The sequence below is a fragment of the Chiloscyllium punctatum genome, chromosome 1 (assembly GCF_047496795.1).
Source record: "Chiloscyllium punctatum isolate Juve2018m chromosome 1, sChiPun1.3, whole genome shotgun sequence".
Taxonomy (NCBI): Eukaryota; Metazoa; Chordata; class Chondrichthyes; order Orectolobiformes; family Hemiscylliidae; genus Chiloscyllium; species Chiloscyllium punctatum.
Window position 1 is genome coordinate 6,310,210 of NC_092739.1, and position 10,129 is coordinate 6,320,338.

Sequence of the window (10,129 nt, forward strand, 5' to 3'; positions counted from 1 at the left end):
AGAGATTGTCACTATTTCCAATTCCCCCTTTACATCTTCCTGAGCACAGGTCAGTAAATTGGATAAGGATTCCCTACAAATATCTAACTAGGCAATAAAGAAAAAAATCTGCAGAAGCTAGAAATCTGAAACAAACTGAGAATGTTTTGAAATTCATCATAACTTGGAGATAGTGAGGGGCTGGAGAGTCAGAGTCAAGAAAATGTGGAGCTGGAAAAGATACAGTGGGTCAGGCAGCATCAGAGGAAGAGACTCAATGTTAATGGCAGGACCCTTCATCAAGCCTGCAGAGGGGCAAGGGGGCTGAGAAATAAATAGAGGGAGGGGGTGCGGAAGGTAGGTTGGATAGTGATAGATGGATGCAGGTAGGTGGTGATTGAGATTGGTCAGTGGAAAGGGGGGACTGAATGTGTAGGAAGATGGACAGGTTAGGGAAGGTCAAGGGGGTGGGACAGGCTGGACCAGGTGGGAGGTGGGAGGGTGGGAAGCTGTGGAAGCTGGTGAATACTATGTTGAGGCCATAAGGTTGTAAGCTCCCAGGGCAGACAATGAGGTGTTCTTCCTCCAGTTTGCATGTGGCCTTTTTGACAGCAGGGGGAGGCCCAGGATGGACATGTCATTGGGAGAGATGAAATGGCTGGCAAACAGGAAGCGAGGTTGATTGGAGCGGGAGAACCACCCATGTTCCCTGAACCAGTTCCCGGGCTTGCCCCCAGACTCTCCAATATAGATGAGACGACATCAAGAGCAACGGATGCAGTAAATCAGGTTAGAGGAAATGCAGGTGAATCTCTGCTAGACTTGGAATGATCCTTTGGGGCCTTGGATGAAGGCAAGAGGGGAAATGTGGTGGTAGGTGTTACATCCCCTGCAGCCCCAGGGAAAGGTGCCAGGTGTGGTTGGTGGGGAATGGTCGCGAGGGAAAGCAGATAGGGGTGGGGAAGGAAATATCCATTTCAAACCCACCAACTCCCACAACTACCTTGACCACACCTCCTCCCACACCCCATCTCCTGCAAAATGCAATCCCATATTCCCAATTCTTCCACTTCCGCTGCTCCCAGGATGGACAATTCTATTCTAGGATATCCCAGCTGTCCTCCGACTTCAAGGTCTGCAATTTCCCCTCCCCCGTGATTAACAATGGCCTCAACCACATCTCCTCCATCTCCCACATCTCCGCCCTCAAACCACCACCCATGCACACCCTCCCCACCCCACCCTAATACCAACAAGTTTCCCCCGGCCCTCACATTCCACCTCACTAACCTCTAAATCCAACGCATAATCCTCCACCATTTTCACTACCTGCAGTCTGACCCCACCACCAATAAGATATTTCCTTCCCCACCCCTATCTGCTTTCTATAAGGACCATTCCCTCCGTGACTCCCTCGTTAGATCCACATTCCCCACTAACTAGTCCCGGTAGCTGCAGAGGGTGTAATACCTACCACCACACCTCCCCTCTTATTTCCATCCATGACCCCAAAGGATCATTCCAAGTCCAGCAGAGATCCACCTGCACTTCCTCTAACCCGATATACTGCAACTGTTGCTCCTGATGTGGTCTCCTCTACATTGGAGAGACTGAGCGCAAAAGTGGAGATTGGTTCAGGGAACACCTATGGTTCTCCCACTCCAATCAACCTCACCTCCTGTTTGCTAGCCATTTCAACGCCCCCTCTCATCCCCACATTGGCATGTCCATCCTGGGTCTCCCCCACTGTCAAAATAAGGCCACGCGCAAACTGAAGGAAGAACACCTCATCTTCTGCCTTGGGAGCTTACAACCTTATGACCTCAACATAGAAATCACCAGCTTCTAAATCTCTCCACCCCATCCCAAGTCCAGCCCTGCCTCTCTGCCCAACCCACCCCCCTTGACCTGCCCATCTTCCTCCCTTCCCACCTATCCAGCCCACCCTTCACACCAACCTATTATAATCACCTCCTACCTGCATCCACCTTAGGCCATCTCACCTACCTTTCCCCCAGCCCCTCCCCTCTCCCTTATTTATTTCTCAGTTCCCTTCCCCCTCCCTAGTCCTGAGGAAGGGTCCTGCCTGAAACATGACTCTCCTGCTCTTCTGATGCTGGTTGACCTGCTGTGCTTTTCCCAGTTCCACGTTTTATCCACTGTGAAATTCAGTACAACTCTTCGTCAGAATTAGAGTCATACCAGACTCAAAACCTTAAACAAAAGCAGAAATTGCTGGAAAAGCTCAGCAGGTCTGGTAGCATCTGTGAATAGAAATCAGAGTTAACATTTCCGGTCTGGTGACCCCTTCCTTGGAACCCTAACTCTGTACCCCTCTCCATAGATACTGCAAGACCACTGAGTTACTTCAATATTGTGTTATGTATTTTAGTTCAGCTTTCAATTTATTTTAAACATTTTATCTTTATTGCTGTCCTCCAATTGAAAAATGGCGAGTATTTCAGCAATTGTCAACAGTTTGAGGACAAGGAAAGAATGTTTGTCTAGCCATTAAGCTATGGCAGTACAAAGACCACTGAATATTATTTTAGCTTATAAGCAACGTTGTACAACCCAAATATGGGTTCACCTCCCTACATGAAATTGTCAGGCCATCCACAATAAGATTCCTTCACTAGCAATAACTGTAGTACTGATGTAAGTCGAGAGTGTGGTGCTGGAAAAGCACAGCAGGTCAGGCAGCACCCGAGGAGCAGGAGAACCAACGTTTCGGGCAAAAGCTTGAGGACTAGGAAAGAATGCTTGTCTAGCCACACATAACCCATTGAGGTATGGTAGTACAAAGAGGGCTCTTGCCTGAAATGTCGACTCTCCTGCTCCTTGGATGCTGCCTGACCTGCTGTGCTTTTCCAGCACCACACTCTCGACTTACATCAGTACTACAGTTACTGCTCGTGAAGGAATCTGGGTGACCTGATAATTTCATGTGGGGAGGTGGACCCATGTTTTGAGCTGTATACCTCTCCAGCACCTGCAGGCCTCACTTTCACACAGTGCTGATATAAACCTATATCTGATTTTATTACACCGATTTAGATTTTTAAGGACTCAACACTATAACTATCACATTGCCACAGTGTGGCTAGCTCCAAAACAACAAAATATTGCAAAAGGACAGCACTGAAACCAACAGACGTTAGAACTCAAAGCAGGTTTCAAAACACGCACTTTCACTCATTATCTATTAAAACTATTTCCCACAACTATAGATGCGTGTTGAGGTAACTAAACAAAAATAAATACACTCCAACTGTGCGCACCTTAAGATCCAGAAGCATGTTGCCTGCATGTTCTGGGTTGTGTGACAGTCCTCAAAGAGTTAAACAATAGTGATGTAACGTCCCAAACCACATCTCCTTAACAACAGAACCAGCTCAACTCCAAGGGACACGTCACATGGTAATTCTCAGGTCAACCTGCCTAGCCCAGGAAAGAGATCAGCCTTTGGAAAACCACTCCCCGTTCAATGCTGCTCGTGGACTTGACTCAGGACTGGTGAAGATTCAAGTTTATTCCACTGACCCCAAACTGTTATTCTATCCCAACGCGGGGGGGGGGGGGCATAAAACTGCCGTGAATGTCCCAAAACAATCGACCTTCATTAAGATCGATCCTGTTTCTAAGTGTCCCGTTCCCTCCGCAGGCGAAACAAAAACCAACAAAAGTTGTGTCCAGGATTATCTGCAAAGTCTCAGGGCTGTGAGAGCAACTGAACAAGTTATTGTTGTGTTTAAGAGAAACAGGTCCCTCTGGAAGATTTACAAACACTTCTGTCCTTCTGGTCTAACAATCCAAGTACGTACCACACACCCAATAAAACAGGTCAAACGAGAAAAGCAGACTAAAAGCATTAACAGAGACCTTGCTGAGCCCAGTTTCAATCTGCTGTTGTAGGGGGAACACTGAGCCCAGGACAAGACCCGAAAGCCGGGTATCAGCTTGGCCCCAGGAGACAACTGCAGGAGAATGGCTGTGTGTTGTGGCGCGGCGTCAGCTCCTGCGGGAGATCTCCCCTTTCTCATGGGGCTTTAAAGAAAAAAGGCACCCGGTTACCTCGGTGGACGAAGCCGGAGACAAACTAATGCAGGCTTCCGCCAGTGGACTAACATCAGAGGGAAGGAGTAAACACACAGAGGAGCTCTCAGACCTGCAGCTCAGGCGCGGCCAGTGTTCACAGAGTTCACATCTCACACTTACCCAGAACACGCTCCCCTACAAAATGACTCTCTCCAGTTCCCCTGGCTGCTCCAAAGCATAAAGAAACTGTTCTCCCAGCAGGATCACGTAGCCTGGTGGGGGGGGTGGGAAGGAGAGAGAGTGTATCCTCACTTTCTAATCACTTCCTCCCCGTTCAAACAGCAACTTCTCTCCAAGGCACCTGAGCAACACCCCGCGGCCAGACTGAGTCGGGAAGTGCCCAGGTTCTGGGGAGCGATGTGAGAAGGTAGGGTGGGAGAGAGGGAGGAGTTGTAGATCTAACCTGTGCTGAGGCAGCGATCTCCCGGTTAGACACCGCCAGCAGAGGGAGCCGCCCTTTACAATCAGGTCAGTCTGGGCTCAGTGTTCATGCAAAACAGGACACTGAAACTGGGCTCAACAATGTCTGTGTTAATGTAGGGAACTGAAACTGGGCTCAACAAGGTCTGTGTTAATGTAGGGAACTGAAACTGGGCTCAACAAGGTCTGTGTTAATGTAGGGAACTGAAACTGGGCTCAACAAAGTCTGTGTTAGTGCAGGACACTGAAACTGGGCTGAGCAAGGTCTGTGTTAATGCAGGGAACTGAAACTGGAGTCAGCATGGTCTGGGCTAGTGCAGGGCACTGAATCTGGGCTCAACAGGGTCTGTGTTAATGCAGGGAACTGAAACTGGGCTCAAAAGTGTCTGTGTTAATGTGGGACACTGAATCTGGGCTCAACAGGGTCTGTGTTAATGCAGGGAACTGAAACTGGGCTCAAAAGTGTCTGTGTTAATGTAGGACACTGAAACTGGGCTTAACAAGGTCTGTGTTAATGCAGGACACTGAAACTGGGCTCAGCAAGGTTTTCCATTTCCTTCTATACTCTCTTGTGAGGTCCACACACCCGCCCCCCCCCCCCCCCCCCCCCCAACAACCCACCCTCCAATCCTGGCACCTTCCCCTGCCACCGCAGGAATTGCAAAACCTGCGCCCACACCTCCTCCCTCACCTCCATCCAAGGCCACAAAGGAGCCTTCCACATCCATCAAAGTTTCACCTGCACATCCATCAATATCATTTATTGTATCCGTTGCTCCCAATGCAGTCTCCTCTACATTTGGGGAGACTGGATGCCTTATCGCAGAGCGCTTTAGGGAATATCTCTGGGATACCCGCACCAATCAACCACACCCCCCCGTGGCCCAACATTTCAACTCCCCCTCCCACTCTGCCAAGGACATGCAGGTCCTGGGCCTCCTCCATTGCCACTCCCTCACCACCCGACACCTGGAGGAAGAACGCCTCATCTTCTGCCTTCAGACCATTGGCATCAATGTGAACTTCACCAGTTTTCTCATTTCCCCTCCCCCCACCTTTTCCCAGTTCCAACCTTCCAACTCAGCAATGCCCTCATGACCTGTCCTACTTGTCAATCTTCCTTCCCACATATCCACCCCCACTCTCCTTTCCAACCTATCACATACTCTCAGCTACCTTCCCCTCAGTCCCCGGCCCCCCATTTATCTTTTCATCCCCTCTGGCTCACAAGCCCCCATTCCTGATGAAAGGCTCTTGCCCAAAACGTCAATTCTCCTGTTCCTCGGATGCTGCCTGACCTGCTGTGCTTTTCCAGCACCACACACTCAATTCAGCAAGGTCTATGCCATACTCTTGGACTGGGTCAGCTCAGTCTGTGTTAATGCATTGAGACTGGGTTCAGCAAGGACTGTGCCAGACCCTGACTCTGGGCTCAGGAAAAACAAGTGGTGAAGTTTCCGTGGGTGACCGTTTTGGGAACAGTGATCGTAAGTCTGTAAATTTTGACATAACTATGAAAAGGCATAAGGATAGTGCAGAAGTTGCTGACTAAATTGGGGGAAGGCCAATTTCAATAGCGTTAGACAAGATCTGGCAAACATAGCCTAGGAGCAGCACTTGCAAGGAGGTCTACATTTGGAAAGTGGGAGCCATTTAAAAGTAATAGAGCGAGAATGGCCAGCATGTTCCTCTCAGAGTGAAGGGCAAGGACAGCAGGACCAGGGTACCCTGGATACTGAGGGATATTAAGAGCTTTGTAAAGAAAAATAAGGATGGGTGTAGTGCATTAAAAACAGGAGAGGCCCTTCAAAAGTATAGAGAATGTAGGAGACTGCACAAAAAGGAAATTTGGAGGAGCCATGAAATATCTATGGTAGATGAGGTCAAGAAAAGCCTCAAATCTTTTTGGGTTAGTAATAATATATTGATGTGACTTGAAAGAAATTCTGGGATTTACATATTAATGAATCAAAAGCTGCAACCCATTCTAAAAGGTGATAGACTTAACAGCAATCTAGGTTTGTTCAGTATATCGCATCAGTGTATGACACTATGAGTTCTTGCTATAAATTCTGTGTCCTACGAACCTACTCCACAACCACCTGATGAAGGAGCGTCGCTCTGAAAGCTAGTGCTTCCAATTAAACCTGTTGGACTATAACCTGGTGTTGTGTGATTTTTAACTTTGTACAGCCCAGTCTAACACCAGCTCCTTCACATCATCCTGAGTGCCATGCAACAGAATCTCTGCATTTTTACAAGGCTGTTACACCATTCTTGAAATTTATTGTATAGAATTTAGAAATATTGAAGATAGGAGCAGGATTAGGCCATTCAGCCCTTCGAGTCTGCTGTACAATTCAATATGATCATGGCTGATCATCAATACATTGTTCCTAATTTCCCAATACCCTCGATCCCTTCAGCACCAAGAACTCTATCTAACTCGTTGAACACATTCAATTCAAAGCCGTCTGAACTGCTTTCTATGGCATTGAATTTGACAGGCTGGTCACACTCTGGGTGAAGAAATGTCTCCTCATTTGACCCAATATTCTAACTGGGGCCTAACCTGTGACTTATAGAGACACCCTTGCTTTGTGCCCAGCTTTAAAGACAGTCTGTGATAAAAGTCTACGCAAAGCCATGAAATCTGTATACGCCTAACAACATCTTATTTTCTGAATGAAGAGAAAGGCAAATGTTGATACTGTGGTCAGAAATTGTTCTACTTTTCCGAATTTACCTATTTTTGTTTCTTAATTATTCTTGACTTGTTGTTTGTGGAATTAAATTATTCATCTTCAGGATATTCTTCCACCATTTCAATTCAAATGGACAATCATTATTGCTACTCATTCCCCTTCCATTTAACATTGTTCCACCAAAAGCTGCCTGAAAGCCTATGATACTGCTTTTCAGAGCCCTATTGTTCATGGGCTACCATGGGGAATGAGGGGAGGGGTGAGGGAGAATCTGAGAGAGAGGACAACGATGGGCTTCTATGGGTAACATTTGCTTCCATAAAACTCGACCTCCATCCTGGAGATGCAGAGAGAGAAGTCACTCCAGAGCTTTGTAACCATACAATATTCTTCCCCAAGGAGATCATTTAGAAAATCTATTGTTTATTCAAACAATCTGAAGCCTATTTAAAGAAATCCAACTGCCTTCTCAGTTGAAATTAAGGTCACTTCAGCCATAATGTATTTCATCATGGATCCCTACAAGGGCAGGAATGATTAAGAATACAGAGTAACCTCGATTATCCGAAGGACACGGGCAGGGATTATTTTGTTTGGTTAATCGAATGTCAGGTAACATAGTTTAGCCAGGCATTGGGATCTTGCCGGATAATCCAATATTCAGATAATCAAATGCTGGATAATCGATGTTGCTCTCTATAGATCAGCAGGTACCAAATTATTATTCAAACAGAATCAGAATGATACTGAGGCTCCAGGAAGTAAGACAAAGTCCAGATCAGTAGGCCGAGACAAACTCCTTGCCTAACTCAGGGAATTTTAATGATTAAGAAGGAATTGGCGATGTGAGGGAAGAGGCTCCAGTCTTTTACAGAAAAAAGGAGTGGGCCGGGAGAGGGAGTGCGAGGTAGTTATACTTAAGAACTGAGGCAGCAGTTAGGGGAGAACATAGGTGATCCATTGATGACTTTTGATGTGGTTTTTAACTTTACAATTGGGTAATGGTTTAAATATGTACCCAGGAGAAATAAGGACTATTTGAATTTTATCAAGCTCAACTAGTTGAACTACATGATGTAACTACAAATAACATCAAGTGGTCTTTTGAAACTGGAACTTCTTGTTAGTTAAATAAAGTATCACAAAGCTGGCAGGAGAGGTGAGATGTTGCAGCTGTAACATATGGATGTTGATGGTTCTCAGTGTGATCCACGGCAACTATGCCTGCAGTCGGTGTCTACAGCTCGAGCAACTTTGGCTCAGAGTTAATGAGCTGGAGTGTGAACATCAGGAAAAGGGACAGTTACCTGGACACTTGATTCCAGGAGGCAGTCACATCCCTTAGGCGAGAGACTTCCACGCTGTGATTTGTGGTCAGGGGGATTGCAGCCGAGAGCATGAGTCCTGAACACCTGTACCTTGCCTCGTGCCGGAACATCTCCTCAGGGCTGGAAAGGAATTTAGAGTTGGAGGGGAAGGATCCAGTTGTCTTTGTCTATACCAGTACTAAAGACATGGGCAGGACAAAGAAAGAGGTTCTGCTGAGGGTGTATGAGCAGGTGATGAAGGAGCTGTACTATTGGATTCTCTTTCACCTGAACTGTGCTAGGACAGTGTTCTGGTGAGTCACATAACCAGGGTGGTAGATGATGACTTTAAACTAAAGAGAGGAAGGGTGAAGGTTCACTTAAAGGGAAACTTAGAAAGTTTAACGAGAAACAATGAGGCAGTAATGCCAGGCTGTGATATGGGGAATGATAACCAGAATGTGATAGGAAGAGACGCATCATACAAACATAAATGGCAACCAGTAAATAGGGTCAGAGTTGGGAAGTAGTTTTTAAAAAATACAATTTAAAAGCTCTTTTTCTGAACACATGCAACATTTGTAACAAGATCATTGAATTGGCAGCACAAATTGAAATATTGTAAATAAGTTTGCTATTGCCATTTGCCATTGCTGACATTGCATCAGAGTCAAGGCTGCATACTGAATAATCAAGGGTATTTGACATTTTGGAAAGATAGAAAGAAACAAAAATAAGGTACGAGAACTAAAATAAAAGTTAAGAGTAGTACAGTGGTGACAAATGATCTTGACTTGGAAGATCAAGAGGAGACTCAGTTTGGATGGAGACAAAAAGTCATAGGTAGAATTAATCGACCCCTAGCCATAGAATAGGCACTTGTGGAAAGATAATACAATAAGCTTGAGCAGTTTTAATCTTCATATAGACAAATCAAAGCCCCAAATGTAGCATTGGGAATGAGTTCACAGTGTACATTTAGTACTTTGAACAAACCAGAAAACACCATTTTAAACTGATGTAATGAGACAAAATAAAATAATAAAGAGGTCTCGCGACTTGAGTACTCATCGTGTGAAAGAATTTCACATTCAGTTTGTGAGTAAGAAACTTAGATCTGAAATAGCACCCTAAAATTAAGTAATAGAAGACAGAGGTGGTTACAGTTGACTGGGGAAATGGGTTAAAATGTAAGATGGCAGAAAAGGAGTATCAGAAAAGTGAATAGGACCAAAACTGACAAGTCTCCTGAAGCCAAGGCCTGCATTGTCAGCTGCTTAAAGGAGCAGCTCCAGAGCCAGTGGATCCATTGGTCATCATTTTCAAAAGTTCACTAGACATTGGAATGGTTCCAGTAGATGGAAAACCGCAAATGTAACATTGCTAGATAATAATAGAGGGAAGTAAAAAGCATGAACTTTATTCCAGTTACACTAATAACTATCATAGCGAAAGTGTTAGAATCCATTATTATGGATGTTGTAGAGGAACCTTTAAAGAATCAGAATGCAATCAAAGAGAGTCTACATGGTTTTATGAAAGGGAAATCAGGTAACAAATTTATTAAAATTCTTTGAGAATGTAATGAGTAAAGTGGATAAAGGACAACCAGTAGATTAA

The 10,129-nt window shown here is 45.5% G+C and overlaps 1 protein-coding gene across 3 annotated transcripts in view; it reads right to left on the reverse strand.

Moving 5' to 3' along the window:
- The window catches only part of fhip1aa (FHF complex subunit HOOK interacting protein 1Aa), a 192,056-nt gene extending 187,614 nt beyond the window's left edge, over positions 1-4,442 (reverse strand). For all 3 annotated transcript variants that reach the window (XM_072553768.1, XM_072553356.1, XM_072552582.1), the window contains exon 1: positions 4,198-4,442. The gene's annotated coding sequence lies outside the window, so the exon portion shown is untranslated. The remainder of the gene's footprint in view (positions 1-4,197) is intronic.
- Between the last annotated feature and the right edge of the window lie 5,687 nt (positions 4,443-10,129).